Source organism: Eublepharis macularius, chromosome 13, assembly GCF_028583425.1.
Source record: "Eublepharis macularius isolate TG4126 chromosome 13, MPM_Emac_v1.0, whole genome shotgun sequence".
NCBI lineage: Eukaryota > Metazoa > Chordata > Lepidosauria > Squamata > Eublepharidae > Eublepharis > Eublepharis macularius.
The window spans coordinates 14,003,864-14,024,989 of record NC_072802.1 but is presented as its reverse complement, the minus strand read 5'-3'; the positions used below and the strand labels follow the sequence as shown (position 1 = coordinate 14,024,989).

Here is a 21,126-nt window from a genome sequence, read left to right as displayed (position 1 = left end):
CGATAGGTGGTAGTCCTGGTGGCCTCACAAGTCCTCTCCATGGAGGAAGGGGGGAGGGGGATGTCATGGCCTAAGTGGGCCCCCCGCGGGACCCCCCACTCCATCTCCATTGGGCCTTAATCCCATGGGCGCCTCTGCCAGGGGCAGGCGGTGCATCATCTCTTGTAATCCTCTCATTACTTGTGCCATTTCCCTCGTTAGTTCACCCATCTCTCCCCATACAGCCCACAGGTGCTCAGGGTTAGTCTCTCTGACATCCTTCTTATCCCAGGCCGCTATGGGGCCCCTTTGTTCATCCTCAGGCTTGCCTTCTAAACTCGAGGGTTTCATGAGGTCGAGGGTGGGCTCCTTGTCTTTCGTCGCGTCCAATCCAAGGAGCTCTTCCAGTTCGGACATCCTGTGGCTGAAAGCCATTCCTCTTCATCGCATCTTCTCTTCTTGGGTCGGTTGGCCTGCTGATCTTCAGGGTGCCCACTCTCAAGGGGTGGTTACTAGCCAGTTCCAATGAGTTGCCCCCTTCTTAGGGATCACCCTGAGCTCTCGTCCATCGTTGCTGAGCCAGGGCAGTGGCTCCATTGAAGAGTCTCCGGACGCCTCATTCCACAAGCTCTGTTCCAGTTACAGATGGATTAATTGTCCCTCTGGTGACTCCAAAGTCCCCTGGTCTAACTTGTGTGGCATGGTGCCGGTAGTCCATCGTCAGGGTTTTGGGTCCAGGGGAAAAGGATGGGACTTCTGCCAAAATGCCAGTCCTTGGCAGGTAGAATCCCCAAGTTCTCCACAGCAAGCATGCAGGAGTATTGGTTGAAGTAATTTTATTAGAGATCCATAGTTCAAGGTGCTCCGACAGCTGAATTGGCAGAAATGACATAAGTGGGGTTGGTGATGTTAGTTATAGGGAACATTCCTGCCATCAGGATAAGGACTGTTAAAGTTTTGGGTGCGAAAGAGCCGGGTGGGGGGAGGTGAAAGGGAGAAGCTAGGCTTAGGCTAGACAGAACAAAGGATGCAATCATCTCAGTTCCCAAGAAGGATACATTTCGAGCTGGCCGCAGCCAGCCTTCAAGGACACTTGCTGGAGGCAGCAGGGCAAGAGAAAATAAATATTTGTGAGATAGCCTACTGCCTTAACATCAATAAGAAACTTCTCATGCCCTCAGAGGACCAGCACATAACACAGAATACATTCATGGCAGATAAGCAGACAGGCATATATGACAGATAAGCAACATCCATTTGCACACCATTTTTCTATAGCGTATTCACTAGGATGAATAACAAAGTGCATCCTTTTGTGTCTATAGAAAGATTGGGAGCTCCACGTGAAAAATGGAGTATATAGTTTTTGAATTTTGGCGAACAGGATGTATTAACCTAGTGAATGTTTACTTTTAAAAAGAAATCTACATAACTGATAATAAAAATGCTAGTAAAAATCAGTGGGTGAGTAAATAGCATTCTGCACATGTTCAGAGAAATACATTTTTTCACAAAGTCAAGTTACGGCAATTAGATTTGTAATGAACGATTTAAAACATATGCCAGGCGGAGTGAAACTGGACACTTTCCCCCCCTGCTACTGTCTCCCCTCTGGTCTTCTCCTGGGGCAAGCTTCCTGCCAACAACCAAAGGAGGCAACACAAAAATTGTATAGCTTTCACTCCAGTTTTCTGGCTAATGTTCTTATTTATTTCTACGGACATTACAGAGCAGAGAGACAAACAAGAAAGAAGCAAAGGGCCAGGGGGAAGAGGTTGCAGAACAGAGGTGAAGAGAATTAATATGGTCAGGAAGGGATTAACTACACAACAGCAGTGTAATGAAGTAGCTGCAGTGCTGGACTAGGATCTGGGAGACCCAGGTTTGAAACCCAGCTCTGCCATGGAAGCTCACTGGATGATGTTTGGCCTGTCACACTCTTGAGCCTAACCTACCTCACAGTGTTGATGTGAGGGGGGGGGGAATGGAGGACAGGAGAATGTTGTAAACTGCTTTGTGTCCTCAATGGGAAGAACAGCATGGTATAAATCAAGTAAAATAAAATAAATACAAATAACTAGCTTGGCTTCAGAGCCTCCCCCCCCGCCAATTCCTTCCCATCCATGCCAACAAAAACTGCTTGCTCATTTCCCATTATATCTTCACAACAAAAAGGCAGGTTTTTTTAATTTGAAAGCTGGGAATTCAGGGCAGGGCTATGGCATACTTCTGAGGGTGCAATATCCCCACATGTGTCCAGTAGCTACAGCCTGTACTCACTCCACCCCAGAGGGGCAGAAATTATTCATAAGAAAAACTTAGAAACACTTTCCAGAAATATTCTAACGCTTTAAAAAAAGGTAAAGGTAGTCCCCTGTGCAAGCACCAAGTCATTACTAACCCATGGGGGGACGTCACATCACATCATAATGTTTTCTTGGCAGACTTTTTACAGGGTGGTTTGCCATCGCCTTCCCCAGTCATCTACACTTTACCCCCAGGAAACTGGGTACTCATTTTACTGACCTTGGAAGGGTGGAAGTCTGAGTCAGCCTTGAGCTGGTTACCTGAACCCGGCCTCTGCCAGGATCGAACTCAGGTTGTGAGCAGAGCTTGGGCTGCAGTACTGCAGCTTACCACTCTGCGCCACGGGCCTCCAACATTTAAATATTGTTTTAAAACCACAGAAAGGAAGTACCCAGGATGCCAGCCTGCTTGATATGCAAAAAGAACAGTAGTAGAGAAACAGGAAGTAAACATTTATAGCAATGCTGCTCTCTGCTGGTGTTATACAGAAATAAGTTAGACCAGGTGTTTTCAGTAGATTTGCGTAGCTTGTTCAATCCCTATGGAAAGTCCTACTGGAGTTTCTAAAAATAAGACTGTGCGATTAACTAACAGGATGCAATCGCCATCCCTCTACTTGCTTGTTTGCTACCATGGAAGTGGATTAGAATCATTCCTCCCACACAGGCCATTTATGCCAGATCACATTAATTGCCAGCCGATTGCTTAATCCGGACGGCCTATTGCTTTCGGATTTTTACACTCTGTAAAATAAATTACTTGATATGAACCTGAGTAGGGGAGGGAAAAAAACAAAAATGTAGCCAAACTGATTTTAAATTCAAAAGATTAATTGAAAACATAATGATCTGTGTTAATTAAATGCAGGGCTTTTTTTCAGCAGGAACGCAGTGGAACGGAGTTCCGGAACCTCTTGAAAATGGTCACATGGCTGGTGGCCCCGCCCCCTGATCTCCAGACAGAGGGGAGTTTAGATTGAGCAGCTGAGCGGCGCAGAGGGCAATCTAAACTCCCCTCTGTCTGGAGATCAGGGGGCGGGACCACCAGCCATGTGACCATTTTCTCCAAGGGCAACCCACTGAGTTCCACCACTTCCCAGAAAAAAAGCCCTGATTAAATGTACGCTGCTTGTTTGCATTAAGGAACTTTCAAACATGAATTTGTTTCTCCTAAGGGACCGAGGGGTGGATCCAAACCAGCTTTACACAGGTGTGTAAGGGTACTCAAAACAGGGCACTGACTGCAGTGAAAAGGGAAACTGAGAGGCATCAAAAGCTGGTAGGATCCAATCCTAAATTTCCATGATGGGCCTTCATTTGACCTCTGCTTAGGGTTTCCGACTGCCTAGAGAAAAACTGTTCTTTCCCTTGAGTAGAGGCTCAATGAGATATTGTTTACCAGGTTACTCTCCCAACCATGAAAACCTCCAGCTCCCCAATTTCACACACAAAACATCTCTTAAAGGGATAGGACATTTTTCTCTAGGCCAGTTGGTAATCCTGTCCATGCTTTGAGGTTTGCTTTGGCTCCAGTCCAGAGACAAACCCAGAAAACAGAAGACAGAACAGTGTAGGGTTGCCAGGTCTGCGTTGGAAAATTCCTGGAGATTTGGGGAGTGTGGAGCCTGGAAAGGGTGGGGTTTGGGGAGGAGCCTCAGTGGGGTATAATGCTACAGAGGCCACCCTCCAAAGCAGCTGCTTTCTCCAGGGGAATTGATCTTTGTCACTTGGAGATTGTTGTAATTCTGGGAGATCTCCATTCACCACCTGGAGGCTGGCAACCCTAGAACAGTGTGATATCAAGACCCATTAAAATGTTTTTGACTTGTTTAAAATGATGGTACTGCACACCACATACAAATTTTTACTACCTATTTTTACTATCAATTATGTGGTGGTAGGGAGTGCCCTGAAGTCACAGCTGACTTATGGCGACCCCTGGTGGGGTTTTCATGGCAAGAGACTAATAGAGGTAGCTTGACATTGCCTGTCTCTGCAACCCTGATCTTCTCCCATCTCATCCTCCAAGACCAACCCTGCTTAGCTTCTGAGATCTGACCAGATCAGGCTCACCTGGGCTATCCAGGCCAGGGTACTACCAGTTGTATTGTCGAAGGCTTTCACGGCCGGAGAACAATGGTTGTTGTGGGTTTTCCGGGCTGTATTGCCGTGGTCTTGGCATTGTAGTTCCTGACGATTCGCCAGCAGCTGTGGCTGGCATCTTCAGAGGTGTAGCACCAAAAGACAGAGATCTCTCAGTGTCACAGTGTGGAAAAGATGTTGGCAGGTCATTTATATCTACTCAGGAGGGGTGGGGTTGAGCTGAGTCATCCTGTAAGAGTTTCCCAGGGTGTGGAATGCTAATGGCGGGAGGCTTCACTGTATCCTGAGGAGGTTCTTTTGCATATGGATTGGTGCTTGATGTGCTAATCATCTCTGCAGGGCTATTGTCGGGTATAGAGTGTTTTGTTAGCCTGGTGTTTTTCAGAACTGGCACCCATGCTCGGTTCATTCTTAAGGTTTCTTCTTTCCTGTTGAAGTTTTGCTTATGCTTGTGAATTTCAATGGCTTCCCTGTGCAGTCTGACAAAGTAGTTGGAAGTGTTGTCCAGTATTTTGGTGTCCTGGAATAAGATACTGTGCCCTGTTTGCGTTAGGCTATGTTCAGCCACTGCTGATTTTTCAGGTTGTCCAAGTCTGCAGTGTCTTTCATGTTCTGTTATTCTTGCCTGGATGCTACGCTTTGTGGTCCCGATGTAAACTTGTCCACAGCTGCAGGGTATACGGTATACTCCTGCAAAGGTGAGGGGGTCTCTACTGTCTTTTGCTGATCGTAGCAGCTGTTGTATTTTTCGGGTGGGTCTGAATACTGCTTGAAGGTTATGCTTTTTCATGCTTTTGGGAAAGCTTATGATTTCAGGGCCCTTCAGTCCCTGAAACTGCATGGTTGGATACAGGCCATTGTTAATACATATCTCAACGATACACACCCCATGAAATGATTTCAGCTGAGCAAATTACACAGCTGCCTTGAGAACAGCCTTACAGTATCTGATAAAATTGGGAAATGGTGTTGACTTTCTAAAACACTGCTGATAAGCAAAATTAAGAGCATGGTGTTTTGTTTTTCTTTAAATAAAAGAACTTAGTTGAGATTTCAGTTTTCACACAACAGCGTCTGTGCAGCTTTCTCTCCAGCCCTACGAACACTTTGGCAACCATGTTGAAGATATTTGCCATTCTAGCAGCTCTCATAGGTAAGATGTTTCGGTAAAGGAACAGGGACCGTAGACTCTACTTACTGTCTGTTGCTACTAGTAATTGCTGCATCATTTAATGTGGTGTGTTTCATTGCTTATGTTTTGTTTCAGTGTTGTTTTAGTAATGTATTGGATTTCTGCTCATTTTCACATTTCCTGCTATCCAAACGCTATTGCACTCCTTACTGGATGTCACAGCCGTAGATTAAATTGACTTAAACTATGTCATTCACCTTGAGTCTCAGTGAGAAAGGTGAACTGTAAATTACACATATAAATAAATAAAACAGAAATGAAATTACCAACAAACTTCTCATTTTGGGAAGTGAAATCATGAGCTAATATAACCTGGAGTTGAGTATGAGGGCCAAACTAAATGTGCAGGCTCAATTTGGGTTTCTGCAGCCATACCGTAGTTAAAAATTAAATGGTTCTTTATTGTTGTCAGCAGCTAAGACTGCGTTAGATCCAAATTGGAAGACAGACAAGATCCCCATGGTCAAATGGGGGTTGCTGAAGGTTTGGGGTCTGTTGATAATGGAGAAAATAACTTATCAGACAACATCTATGAATAATCCCAACGATCAATCTTCATATATAGAAAAATGGTCTCCATTTTTTAAATTTGTAGCCCACTATGCTACAACTGACAACTCTGTACCCCCCCCCACAAAAGGATTTTCTTTTATATTAATTGTATATGGTATATATCAGGTTCTTTAGTTCAGTAACTTAAATGCTGTTATATAAATCACTCATTTTGTGTTAAAAGTTTACATTTTGTTAATGTTGGAAAACATTTATAAAATGAAAATAGTTATTTAAAAAAATTATTAAAAAATAAAAGAGAGCCCAAACAGCCTCAGATTGCTTCTGCAGCAGAGGAGGGGTTCCTCTCTCCCCCCTCAAGCTGTTTCCCTGTGTCACAATAGAATGGGGGTGTGCCTCCTCATTTTTACTGCTCCACATGCACAGACTACTCCATGTGGAACAGAAAAAACGGGAAAAACTCCCGTGCAATTTTGAAACAGAGAAATGGCTTGGGGGGGGGGGAGGAAGAGCCCCTCCTTCTCCTGTGGAGGCATTCTGAGACCGTTGGGGTTCCCCAGAACCAACTTTTTATAAAACCTGCACGTTTAGCTTGACCCTATGGTTTTGTGGGTTCGTCATATGAACTTTTAGAAATTGTAATCCTATGCAACATCTTCAAAATGTTGGAATTTGTCTTTAAGAAATGGAGATTTCTGAATAAAAGGACATAGAGGGCTTGAAAGATAACCCGATTAAAGCAACACTTTGAAATCAAAATGGAACATCTGTGTCTTTCTCTCTAGCAGCTCATCACTTCATCTGTCTAATACTAGCCAAGAGTCTAGGAATCATGAAATTATAGCGCAATCTTAAGAACACTTTCCTGGGAGCAGGGCTTTTTTTCTGGAAAAATAGGTGGTGGAACTCAGTGGGTTGCCCACGGAGAAAATGGTCACATGGCTGGTGGCCCCGTCCCCTGATCTCCAGACAGAGGGGACTTGAGATTGCCCTCTGTGCCTCAACTCCCCTCTGTCTGGAGATCAGGGGGCGGGGCCACCAGCCATGTGACCCTTTTCAAGAGGTTCTGGAACTCCGTTCCACCGCGTTCCAGCTGAAAAAAAGCCCTGCCTGGGAGCAAGTCGCATTGAGTAACTTGAGTTTAGGATTGCGCTCTCAGTTTCAAGATCCTTTGGAAGTTGTTCCTGTTTTTTCTCTGCTAGCAGTTTCCCTAATATATCATGGGAAGGGGAGTTTCAAAAGTAGTTTATGATATGACATAGGAGTCAGGGTTTTTTTAAGTAATTCCACTGGGCTAGCACAAACCATCCCAGACACCAAGGCAGGCTAGTCTTATATATGCTGTAACTCGTGCACATTCATACTCATTTGAATTATTATTCGTATTCTCTGCATCTTCCTATGTAACCCATCCCTCCGCTAGATTCATAGCACCACTGACTGATGCTATTAATTCAAGCCATTTTTGTTCTTCAGCTTCCCTTCCCATTATGTAGCCTGCATGGTGTATTGTACACTAGTGGCAATCAGGGGAATTGTGAACCCAGAGAAGCCCACCCATACCCCTTGCTAAAGAACAACAGCATGGAGTCTGAGTGACCGTCATGGCCCTCTTCCAATATGAGTCCCTCACTGATGATAGTAGAGGTCGGATGCCACCATGAAACAGCCCAGACATGTTATTGAACTGCATTAGGAATGAAGTTCTGCATAGCGGCACCACTTCTCTTGTTCCTGCAAAGTTTCTGTGTCTTGGAAAGACATATTGACAGACAGCAGACTCACAAAACTGCCTCTCTCACTGCATGTTCTTGATAAGTACAACTGGGGTGGTCAACAGAACTGGCTTTTGAACACACACAAAGCTGCCGACAGGGCCAAACTTGATGCTACAAAGGACACAAGTGGATCGTGCATTTGTTTACTTCATTTATACCTGGTTTTTCTCCCCAGCATGGACCCAAAGCAGCTTATATTTTTCTCCTCTCCTCTATTTTATCCTCACAACAATCCTGCGAGGTAGGTCAGGCGGACAGTGTGAGACTGGCACAAGGTCACCCAGCAAGCTTCCATGGAGGAGTGATAATTTGAACCTGGGTCTCCCAGATCCTAGTCTGACACTAACCCCTACACCATACTGGCTCTCATCCTCTCTCCTGTGCTATGTGAGTCCCAGGCAGTGCATGGCATCAGCTGCAACTTCCAAGTGGGGTCTAGGACAGTTGGCTGCAGAGTGGAGGGGGCTCCCAGTGTGTCCCCACCAGCATGGGTCCCAGGGCAGCTGCCGGTGGCTACAACAGCCCTTGCTTAGTGCCGGTTAACCTGCTTGGCCCCTGAAAGTACTACTGAGGCACTGGGCCTGATTTTCTCCCCATGATGTATGCACAACGCTGACATCACTTAAATGCTGACATCCTTCTTCCATTTTGAAAAGAACTGGAGAAGGGACAATCAGATGTATGAATGGGAGTGAGGTATGTACACCAGGTAATACAGTATACTATATGTGGCGGGTGTGGGGTGGGGGGAGTTAAGATCCTGGAGTCTCTTGGCACATGCACATTTCCCCCTGGCAATGGTCTTGACATATGCCTGTTTAGCTTGAACATTCCTGGGTTTTAGAGCTATGGGGAACATGTTCCCCATTTAACAACTAACTAATGTCTTTGCTCTTGAGGATCCCCTCTAGATAATAGGAGCAAAGAAAGCAAACTACTTTAATTCCACCATGTGCCTTGTGTTAGAAGAGGAGCACTGAGCACTATCCCTTTCCTCAGGTTTCAGAAGGGGATAAACCAGAAAGTTAGAAAGATAGAGAGATCAGGGCATTCTGTTGACTGTTTACTGCTCTGACTATCCTTTGATGTTTATATTGCTAATCTCAGGACTTCCTCCTCACGACATCCTTCTCTTCCTGGCTTTGCCACAGCCACTGTCTTTTTCTCCCTCCCTCCCTCCCTCTTGCAACTATGTCCTGCCATCCATGCCCATCCTTAGATTAGATCGGTATATAGGAGCTCTCAGGGCTTTTTTTCTGGGAAAAGAGGTGGTGGAACTCAGTGGGTTGCCCTCGGAGAAAATGGTCACATGGCTGGTGGCCCCGCCCCCTGATCTCCAGACAGCGGCGCGGAGGGCAATCTCAACTCCCCTCTGTCTGGAGATCAGGGGGCGGGGCCACCACCCATGTGACCATTTTCAAGAGGTTCCAGAACTCCGTTCCACTGCAGTCCAGCTGAAAAAAAGCCCTGGGAGCTCTCTCTCCTCCTTTCCTTTCAGAGTATGGAACTCTTATTTCCTTTCTAAATATAAGCAAGTGGATGCTTTGTTATTTTCTCTCCTACACTCAAACCAGCCAGCAGACCTGGCTCTCACCACCTAAAATCACACGTTCACTGCAAATGATAGATTCTGCTGATGGCCCAACTATGGAATCCTTTAATTAGGTTTCTGGGGCCAACATACGATTTATTTATCACCTTGGTTGGTGATTTCTTCTCTTCTGTCCTTGTTTTCCATAGGCTCTGTGCTGTGTGTAATCATAACTGTTCCACAGAACTCTGTGAAGACAAGAGTCGGTGGAAACATCACTCTTCTCTGCACGTACAGAACGGAAGCAGATACATTCAACTGGCTTATTCAATGGAATTTTTATAGCACCAGTAAGAAAAAATTGGTTATGGTACAGAGTAATATTTTACATTTAAATAATTGCTTATTCCCTAACAGTGACTGCTTGGAACTCCAAATCTTCCGGCCATTGGTTTAACATTGCATTCTGTGCCACAGGTCTATTTTTCTCAGGAAGGCCAGTCATATTCCTACGGAGAGTTTAAAGGCAGAATCCAAGCTGCAAACAGAAGAGGAAATGCATCAATAACTGTCTTCAACATGCAGCCATCAGACACGGGTATATATACCTGTGAAGTTTTCAATCCTGCAGGCCCAAATGACCTGGATGAAAAGTCTGTGGATGTCAGTGTCCTAGGTATTAACTTTTCCATTTTTCTGCATTACTTTCTTATGACTTTCTCACTGCTGAATTCAGGAGGATCCATTGTTAATGATCAACTGTTATGACCAGGGCTTTTTTTCTGGGAAAAGAGGTGGTGGAACTCAGTGGGTTGCCCTTGGAGAAAATGGTCACATGGCTGGTGGCCCCACCCCCCTGAGCTCCAGACAGAGTTTGGAGGGCGTTGCGGAGGGCAATCTAAACTCCCCTCTGTCTGGAGCTCAGGGGGGCGGGGCCACCAGCCATGTGACCATTTTCAAGAGGTTCCGGAACTCCGTTCCACTGCGTTGCCCCTGAAAAAAGCCCGGGTTATGACAGATAGGAGTCCTTTGTATCTGAGCATCTCATCCTGCAGCTCAGAATTTCAATCCAGACCGTACAAGTGTGCCTCATTCTAGAACTTCTTTGCATGGTTAATGTGCAGTGCTGATTGGCTGCCCCTTGTGGTAACCTGAAGCCACATCTCCACACATCTCAAGTTAAAAACAACAACAAATTAACTGGGATTTTAAAAGCAACTGCAAAAGATGTAGCCAAACTTGAAAATATGAATTTTATAAAACTGAAGCATGGTAGAAGGAAAATTAAATCAGTACTGGAATCAGATACAATTAAATGTTTCCTTTGAGGAACAAGGATACGGGAAAATGGGCTTACTTCACAGGAGAAAAAAATGTACCAACTCCCCTTTTTAGATATGGGCCGTTTCTACACGGCTTACCTTTGCTCGGAACGACCCGGAACATCGCACAAAAACTGCAGAAGATCGCGTTTTCTTGAGCGAGAGTTGCGTGACGTTGTGCAAATCTCATGCGAGAAAACGCGATCTTCCGCGGTTTTTGTGCGATGTTCCGAGCAAAGGTAAGCCGTGTGGAAACGGCCATGGTTATAAAAATCTTGAATGGATTTTGATCTTGCTCGGGTGACAGCTTGGGTCAAAATGTCACTTTATAGTTCCATCTTTGAAAAGCACGGGGTCAGGCTTAAGGACCCCAAGAGGTGGCACGGGAGCAGTGGCAGGATCCAACCTTCACTGGCCAGGTACCTAATTTGACAGAGCTCCCCCCCAACCTCAGTCATCATGTCATATCACTGTGCAAAAGGGTTTGTGCTGTTCTGAAGGTAACAAGGAAGTGTGGTAAAAAAAAAATAACATGACCCTGAGAGTTCTGCTAGCAAGAGAAGAAAAAGGACTAGAGCAGAGCCAGAAAATTCTCCTCGCCCCCCCCCCCCCGGCAGAATCTGCGGTGGGGCAAACCCTTTCCCAAGGCACAGCTGTATATTTCTTTCATGCAGGTGTACTTCGTAGAAGTGACTGAAGGTCAAGCTGTTTGTGACACTAGAGATCTATGACTGGAACCCTGACTTGTCATTGGGCCATAGAAAGCAACAGCAAGGACCCAATCTGTCCTCCCATTGTTGTTATTATTGTTATTTGTTATTGTTATTAGCTACATTTAGTCTATGGTTTCTTATATATATATATATATATATATATATATATATATATATATATATATATATATATATATATATATATATATATATATATATAATTTTTATTTTATTACAACACGATAAGCAAAAATTCACGTAAAGAAACAAGAACATAAACATGAAAAACAAAAAAAAAGAATGAATGAAAAAGAGCATCAAGGGAGACATACCATTTTGAATATTTTACAAAATTTCTTTAAACTCATTGCATGATCAATAACTCTTCCGTAATACCCATATCTTTACTAAGTATATCACTTTGACTTTACTACGAAGATGTCCACATTTTTCCATATTTCAGCCTATTATTTATTTATTGCCTGCCTTACGAATCTAATTTTCGAATCCGCAAACCATTAACTCTGACTTCTCTTTTACATACAGAAAGTCCATGAAAGGTTTCCAGGTCTCCCCAAAGTTGGCTGCTGTTTTATCCCTCAGCAACTCCATTCGTTTTGTCTGTGGTTTCATGGGATATCTGGTGCAGACATCCTGGCTTAATCCTGGTTTAATTCTAGCTCAGAATCATAGAATCAAAGGGTTGGAAGGGACCTTTAGGGTCATCTAGTCCAAGCCCCTGCAAAATGCAGCACATTCCCAGATACCTCCCAGGTTGTTCTCTTCCCAGCCTACACAAAGAAGGACATTAATTTGCTGAAGCAAAGAAGTATTAAAGTACTTGTCTGTGAGCTGAACTGTCAAACTGTCATTTCACACTCTCACCACAGTTAAAAGCAGCCATGGTTTCATACAATGTGAACTGAGTATGATGTACTATTCTGAGAGGCAGCAGTTTTCCGGGGACCTGGGCAGAGAGAGGAACTTCTGAGCTACACAGTCAAAGATTCTATAACTGGAGATGCTGACCTGAAGTTGGACCTTCATAAGAGCCCCTTTTGGGTGCAAAATGTGTTCTACCACTAAGACACAGAAGGAATGTACACCTCATCTTGTCACCATTTGTTTTTCTTTATTGCTGCTCTTTACCAAAGACTCTCAGACGGACATGAGTGTATCACTTCAGGTGATAAATCCAGAGAAGTTAGCCATGTTAGTTTGTAGTTGCTAAACAGTAAAAAGTCTAGTAGCACCTTTAAGACTAACTTTCTTGTAGACGATGCATCTGACAGAGATCTGTGGTTCTTGAAAGCTTATGCTACAATAAAGTTGGTTAGTCTTAAAGGTGCTACTGGACTCTTTATCATTTCAGGTGGACATCTAACATATAGCCAGTATAGAGTAGTGGTCAGTATGTTGAGGTAGGACTGCAGAGACCCAGGTTCAAGTCTCCTTTCAGCAATGATGTTCACTGTATGACTCTTGGCAATTCATGATGACAGTGCACCAAATTCCACCCAGGAGTTCTCACCCATTTCCATATTTTGTTGCTGTTTTTGTTTTCCAGTCCCTCCATCCCAGCCTCACTGTGGCCTTCGTGGGACGCCCCAGACAGGCCATCTCATCTCCCTGTTCTGCTTTTCAAAAGAAGGACTGCCTACTCCTACCTACCAGTGGCAAAAGTATCAGGGGACACAGTCATGCCTGTGACAGAGTCATACAGTGAGTAATATTCCCTAGCTCCTCTACATAATATACTGCCCTGGTTTTGCTGTCTAATTCTTAGGAGTGGGATTGACACACCTTGTGGAAATCAGGACCTAGGAGGCAAGAACATTCTTTAAAAAGCCCTAATAGTTAAGAGCTGGTACCCTAACAACTCTCTTCGAATATCTATTGTGCTTGTAGAAGGTGACCCTCCTTCAGTTAGATTGGCAGGGGGGAGGCATCACATACAGGTTCCATTTGGAAAAGACAGAGCAGCTGATGAAGAGCTGTGAGTTAGCTGAAAGTGAAGCCTTTTGGGGTACAAGATCTTTCTGGGTCTCCGTCTCTGGATTGGATTTGGTGTAGCAGATCTGATGCCCTAGATGAATGCCCCTTTGCCACCATCTTTCCTCCACTGGTATTTCGGAAGATAAACCAAATATTCCAAAGGAACATTTTGTTCTCTCATCTTAAAGGGAACTGTTCCAAGTAGTCTTGCCCTTGGAACTCATCATCACCTGTGGAGGTGGGAAATATGTATTAGCACAATGCAGGGCTTTTTTTCTGGGGGGGAAAAGGTGGTGGAACTCAGTGGGTTGCCAGCACAGGGGGCAACTCTTGGTGGGAGGTGGTGCCCCTGGTACCACATGTGGGCGTGCAAAATGCACGCATGCTCCCAGGACCAATTTTGGGTCAGCTGGAACAAGGGGGGAGTTTTTAAATTCCCCTTGGTGAAAATGGTCACATGGCTGGTGGCCCCGCCCCCTGATCTCCAGACAGAGGGGAGTTGAGATTGCCCTCCGCGCCACTGAGTGGCGCGGAGGGCAATCTAAACTTCCCTCTGTCTGGAGATCAGGGGGCGGGGCCACTGGCCATGTGACCATTTCCAAGAGGTTCCGGAACTCCTTTCCACTACGTTCCCGCTGAAAAAAAAGCCGTGGAGCAATCTGAAAAATACAGCACATGGTCAGAACTAGCAAGAGGGGAAAGAGGAATTGGGCTATCTGGAATAAAAGCCTTCTCTGCAGCCAGATACTCTGTACTGTAGCATCTCTGATAATGAAGGTGCCTAAAATTCTCTTGAAATCCTGTAAAGAGAGAGATTTCCATAATTTCTCTCAGCAGGGCATACTTGTACAACCCAGAACTTTAGTATAAGTGTTTACCTCCTAGTAGTTTAAGGCCATTGATTTTTGCTCTTTCTTTTTTATTAATTAATAATAAGCATACTATTCAACCCAAACTGTCTCCCAACAGTAAGTCGCAGGAAAAATAAAAAGACAATGTAATGCAAATATTCCTTGGGGAAGGGATTCTCAGCAGGACTAGACCTCCCAAGTGTTTTCTTGGTTTATTTTGATCAAGTCAATAATGATGGTGTGATCTGGGATGTAAGCAGGGCTTTTTTTCTGGGAAAACAGGTGGTGGAACTCAGTGGGTTGCCCTCAGAGAAAATGGTCACATGGCTGGTGGCCCCGCCCCCTGATCTCCAGACAGAGGGGAGTTAAGATTGCCCTCCGTGCCGCTCAGCAGCGCGGAGGGCAATCTAAACTCCCCTCTTGAGATCAGGGGGCGGGGCCACCAGCCATGTGACCATTTTCAAGAGGTTCCGGAACGCCGTTCCCCTGTGTTCCCCCTGAAAAAAAGCCCTGGATGTAATATACGATCAGGAACGATGACCTACAGAAGTCAAGTGGGCATTTGTATTTCTACCGTATGGGGTGTGTACTTCAAATCCTGAACTCCCTTCCCATTTTGTTACAGATCCCCAAACTGGTGTCTTGGTTATTAGTAACTGGACACATTTTGAACAAGGCTTCTACCAGTGCACAGTTATGAACTCTCTTGGAAGGAAATCCTGCCAAATCGACCTCACTAATGTGAGTTTAACCATGTTCAGAACCAGAGCTTCATCTTCCACCTATCACTCATTTAGCATCCAGCAACCTTCAGCTTTCATTGTTTTGGAAAAGAAAAGAAAAGGTCATCTTCTTGTTCTCATAGCTCAGAGTGTAAGAAAAGGTCAACTGGACCAATGGTCCATCTAGTCCATCAAAAATAAGGAAATAACTATAAAACAACAAATATTCAAAACATTAAAAAGTCACAGCACTAAAACATAAACAGCAACTAAAACAAATCAAACAGCATCGTATATCTGATTCCTGTGGTTGGCCCACAATATGGACTGAAATATCTTCACAATCAGGTCACTCATGGCTAGAATTGGATGTTCAGGTCTATAGAAAATCTTGGATTGTAGAACTGGAATACTTAAAAATGTACATATTGGGGGTTAAACAAAGTAGTATTGTCTGCACGTGTGCAGAAGTCACATGGGGGGAATACATGAAAATTTACCTTTTTTTTTAAAGAGAAAAAAGGGGAAACATGCAACCAGGAGAGTTGAAGAGGAAAACCCATGACAGGGGGAAATCTGACACATGCCTGCTGCCCCACACTGCTTTCCTGGCTAGTGACTTGCTGTGATCCTGGCAACAGATTGTCACAACTTTAGACTCCTCCATCTATAAATTCAAGAGTTTGTAACCATTCTGAAGACAGAAACAGCTGTTTCATGAGGAGGGCAGATTCTGCAGTTTATACTAATGGGGATTCTAGACAGGTTTGTGTATCCTCCACTAACCCAGAGGAGTTTATAGAAGACATAAGCAATGGCATATGGGCCTTTCATACAGATGGTTTATATGGCTTGCCACATAGGAGCTTACTTTAAGAATTTTGACAGCTGAAAGACAATTTCCTTGGAACAGAGGTTCTCAAAGCACTTTGAATGAACAAAACTATTGTCTATTTTAATAATGTTTTATTTCTGAATGTTTAACGATAATAAAACAACAATAATACAACAATAACAAGATTCCAAACATAATACCATATACACGGATTAGATAGTTAATATAGGTTATAAACAATTAATAGAGACAGATGTTATTTGTTAGGCACAGTATATGCCTTAATAGGATGTTCAGTAATATGATTTAGAAGCTCTGTTCTATAAGTAGGTACATTGGTTTTATTCCATAAATTCAACAATCTTGTTTCTGGATTGCGTTGTATTATGTAACCTATTATTTTTTCTATAGTAGTAATAATTCCCCCCCAGTACACTTAGATCTTTGGGCACGTCCACCAAACAATGTAAGAACGTGACTGTTTGCCCACAATGTTTCTATTGTATATATTTTTAAAAAATCTCTTTCCAACTAATAAGCTTACATGGTCACTTATATCTATCCTCATTTTACAGATAAGGAACTGATTTCCATATTCAAGGATGGATTTGGACTCAGGTTCTCCTACGGCAGTTCAATAGCAAAGCGCTCGCAAGGCTTCCTATCCTAACTATTACAGAAGGAATGAAGCTGGAGTTTATTTTTTCCCTAATCCTAATAAAGCATGTCTTTAATCGGAATACCAAAAGTGTCAGTGCTTTTTAGAAATCAGACAGTTATCAATCATTATCTATATAGCACCATCAATGTGCATGGTACTTTACAGAGTCCAAGAGGACAATTCCCTTGGCGACAGGAAAATCAGCAGTGTGAAGTTAATAAACAGGAGATTTCTATTATATGGCAAGTTCAAGGAACTTTGGAACTTTGACCTGTACCAGCTAGCGGTACAGGTCAAGCCACGGGGTCACCCCTGGACCTCCGCCTTGACCTGTCTGGCCAGGTCCTACGGATGGCTAAGACCTGGCCGGCCAGCAAAATGGATCCCCCCAGCTCAAGCTCCTAAGCCTCAGCCGTACAGCAGTGAGGGAAGGACTTGCACGTGGGGTTCCCCCAGGCAGTCTGCCCACGCAGCATGGCAGCCGTCACAAGCAGTACCATCCGCTCCTGGCAGACCCCTCTTCCCCATCAGTGGAGAAGCGCCTAGGGTACTCACCGGCCTGCTCCCTATTCCCAAACTGTATCCTGCCTAGCACCCCACAGTTGGCCTAGTGCCAACCTCAGCCCATGCTGTAGGTAATTGAGGAAGATGTCCTTGCCTTCAGTGGCCAGGTGAACCCCCATTACCTTGGTAGAGGTTGGCAAATTCAGCCTAGTATGTAGGGGTGTGGCAAATAAATGCCCAGACCCTCCCCCAAAGTTTTCTCAATGGCTCTGTTAGCCTTTCACCTAGCCCTCTCAGGGGCTAATGAGTCCCAAGCTTCCCAACACGGAAGCATTGAGGACCAGTCATCAACACACCAGGCCACTACTTGCCTATGCACTGCAAGTCTGTGTGAGCCTGTAACGAAAGGCCCTGCAGCCAAGGCGTGGCGAATGACTGGAACATGAGGCGGAGGACCGCACCTCCCCTCAAGCCATCAGGCCACTACTTGCCTCGGCTCTGCAAGACTGTGTGAGCCTGTAAGGAAAGGGCCATGCCCTACGAGACAAGGTCATACCACCCAAGTGAATGACCTGAACATGAAACGGAGGCCACTCCTCCCTTACAGCTCACGAGCACCATGCTTATGTGCGCAAATCTGCATGAGCCTATACCGGAACAGCCATGCCCCACAGCCAAGGTTATTACTGCCCAAGTGAATGACCAGTACATGAGGTGGAGGACTGCTCCTCCCCTTGAGCACACTGGGCGTGCACATCTGTGCGGCCTGTAACAGAAGGGCCATGCCCTTGGGAAGCCCAGCTCATTACCCCCAAGTGAATGACCAGGAGTGAGGCAAAGGACCCCACATCCCATCAAACAGAAGTAGCAGCTCAGCCCTCGCTTTCCCCATGGCTAATGCGGAGTCAACCAGACCCTTCCTTAAGACCTTGGGTCATCACTCTGCTAACGCTCAGGATCTAACTCTCGTGCCCACCATTAATGTTGCGTGACCCTGGAAGCTGCCTGGGCTTACATCAAACTGGGAGGTTTACTGGTGAACCTAAATGCGCCTAAGCTTCCTGATGGCTGCTACTGGATATGAGGCAAGCCCCCTAACAGTCCACTCCCCCATAACTGGGAGAGATCCACCAGCTCAGCCATAACTCCAACAGACCAACTGGCACCCCAGCCTAGAGACTACCGGCCACACCCGGTTGCCAATAATCAATAGCCCTCCCTGGAGGCAAAGCTCAGAGGAAATCCGGGGGACAAGCTGCCCCATTCCATCTGCAGGCAAGACCGGGCGCTGCCTTAAAACATAAACGCCAGGATCAGTCTCCAGAAACCTCCTCAAAATCCTATGCCACTTGGATGAAAGAGGGTTAGGTATGGGCACCACTGCCTAATTGTCCACATGAAGTGGGCTGAAGGGTTATCTAGTTCCCTCCCCCACAATCCAACTGCCATGAGGATTGGGAAATTCCAGTCATATATGGTTTATAGTAAGACTCCTGTACTGACTGGTCAATGGGCCACTGCTCAGCCCACCAGCGCCCCTGCATTAAACCCAGAAGCCACTGGGCCACCAAGGCAGTGGAAACCCCAAGGAAACTCCACTGCTCAGCCCACCAGCGCCCCTGAACTAAACCCAGAAGCCATTGCCGATTTCAGCACATGCAATAACACAGCATGCCATTAGGTGGCCTGAGTGACAAAACCTGAAAAACAAAACCAGCTCTTTAGGCCCACCAAGGCTGCAAAATTGAGCAGGGAAAAAGGAGGAGGGGTTTAACCAGTCACCACTCTGGGACTGTAGATCCTTGTGAAGCCAGTAGAAATAAAGTGTGCAGCAAACCACCCTTCAGATGATTGCAAGCCCTACCCTGCTCCCCCGGCCTCAGCCAGGCTTTTGCTGCTGCTGCTGCTGTAAGTACACTCTCCAAATAAAGTGAAAGCGGTCAGGGAGGCCTAGATAGGCAGGAGGCCTACAGGGGCTGGGCCTAACCCTGCTGCAGCCCTCCTGACTGATAGACACTGATAGCCCAGTATTTCCCTCCTCCCTTTGGCCACTTCATCATCCTCAAAGGAAGAGTCTGCAGGGCCGCTTTGCAGGAGGCCTATTTTCTGGCTGCTTGCCCTTAGCAGGGCTACTATCCTTTTTGGGTGGCATGATGGAAATGTACAGTAATGTAATGTGCTGTAAAATAACTGCTTTTAGAGCTTCAAAGCTCAATAGGAACACAGCACCCCCAAAACGGCAGCCCAAACACTGCGTAAGGCTGCAGAGGCCCCTATAAAATGGCCACCAGTGCAAAGAGGCTAAGCAGGCCACCGTGAGCTACACTCAAAATGGTCACTGCCAGCACAGGATAAGCTGCAAAAAGCCCACAAAAATGGCCACTACTGCTAGTAAGCAGGAGGCAAATCAGGTCACACAAAGCCCACACTCAAAATGGCCACCACTGGTGCTGTGCATATTGCAGATGCCTTCACAACATGGCCACCATTGCCAGGAAGCTAAGCGGACCACTGGGTGCCACTCTCAAAATAGCCACCCTAGCACAGGTTAAGCTGCAAAAGCCCCACTAAAATGGCTGCTACTGCCAGTAAGCAGGAGGCCCATCAGGCCACACAAATGCCCACACTCAAAATGGCCACCACTGGTGCTGTGCATATTGCAGATGCCTTCACAACATGGCCACCATTGCCAGGAAGCTAAGCGGACCACTGGGTGCCACTCTCAAAATGGCCACCCTAGCACAGGTTAAGCTGCAAAAGCCCACTAAAATGGCTGCTACTGCCAGTAAGCAGGAGGCAAATCAGGCAACACAAATGCCCACACTCAAAATGGCCACCTCCCAGAGCTGTGCATATTTTAGATGCCTTCACAACATGGCCGCCACTGCCAGGAGGCTAAGCAGGCCACCGGGTGCCACTCTCAAAATGGCTGCACCCAACTGAATAAACTACCAAGCCCACCCATAAAATGGCCCCTGCTGCCTGAAGGCCTTAGGCTGTGCTATTGTTGCTGGCAATACTCCCTCCGAAGTAAGTGTAATGGCAGGGCAGGGAAAAACCAGAGGGGGGGGGCAACCAACATCCACCCTGCTAGTCCAGTAGCAATGAAGTACGAATTAATCCACCTCTCAGATTGCTGCATCTCACCCCTGTGACCTACAGCAAAGCCTGTTGCTGCTGCTGCTGCCTGAAGTCCTCTCTCCCAACAAAGTAAAACAGTGGTGGGGGGAGAGGAGCCTAGGTAGGCCAGAGGCCTGCAAGGGCTGGGTAAAACCCTGCTTCAGCCCCCCTGACTGATAGACAACAGGTCCCAAATGTAAGTAAGAAAAAGCCTCTGCCAAACCCCTGAGCCTGGCGCTGGGCCCTGGCTCTCCTCCTGGAGTTTGAAGGGAGCAAGCAGGGGAATATCACCACTTCTCCCAGGCAGCTATCCCTGCATAACCATGAGGGCCTTCGGAAAACAGCCTCAGAGGAGCTTGGCTCTGAGAGCTTGAGATGAGCTCTGCTCAGGCCGAGCATGCAAAGCAACTGCCAGCCGGCTGGGTGGAGTTGCCTCATAAGGCTCCTTTCTCCGCTCCCCCTGCCTGAGACCCAGATACCATGGAAATGCTCTGTCTCCTTCTCCTTCCAGGGAGCCAAAGAGGAGCCTTCTGGAGTTGTTTAAGAACATAAAACGTTTCCATAAATTTTTTGCGTTTAGAAAGAGAGCCAGTTTGGTGTAGTGGTTGAGAGCGGCAGGATTCTAATCTGGAGAGCCAGGTTTGATTCCCTACTCCTCCACTTGAAGCCAGCTGGGTGACCTTGGGTCAGTCACAGCTTCTTGGAGCTCTCTCAGCCCCACCCACCTCACAGGGTGACTGTTATGGGGATAATAATATTCTTTGTAAACCGCTCTGAGTGGGTGTTAAGTTGCCCTGAAGAGTTATATATAAATTGAACGTTATCATTATGTTGTTATTATTATTTATAATGTTGTACTACTGAGCACTGAAATCAGGGATTTCAGGGCTACTCTAGCAGCACCAGAATTTAGTGCTGAGCTTGATGGCCAAGAGCAATGTTCTTTACTGAAGTATCTTCCTCCTTAATGAAACATCACCCCTAAAGTCTATATATCACAC

General features: G+C 45.8%; 1 pseudogene; it reads left to right on the top strand.

Annotated features, from left to right (window-relative positions):
• The first annotated feature begins 277 nt into the window (after nt 1–277).
• LOC129340912 (V-set and immunoglobulin domain-containing protein 1-like) lies at nt 278–20,669 on the top strand (annotated as a pseudogene).
• Nucleotides 20,670–21,126: the final 457 nt, after the last annotated feature.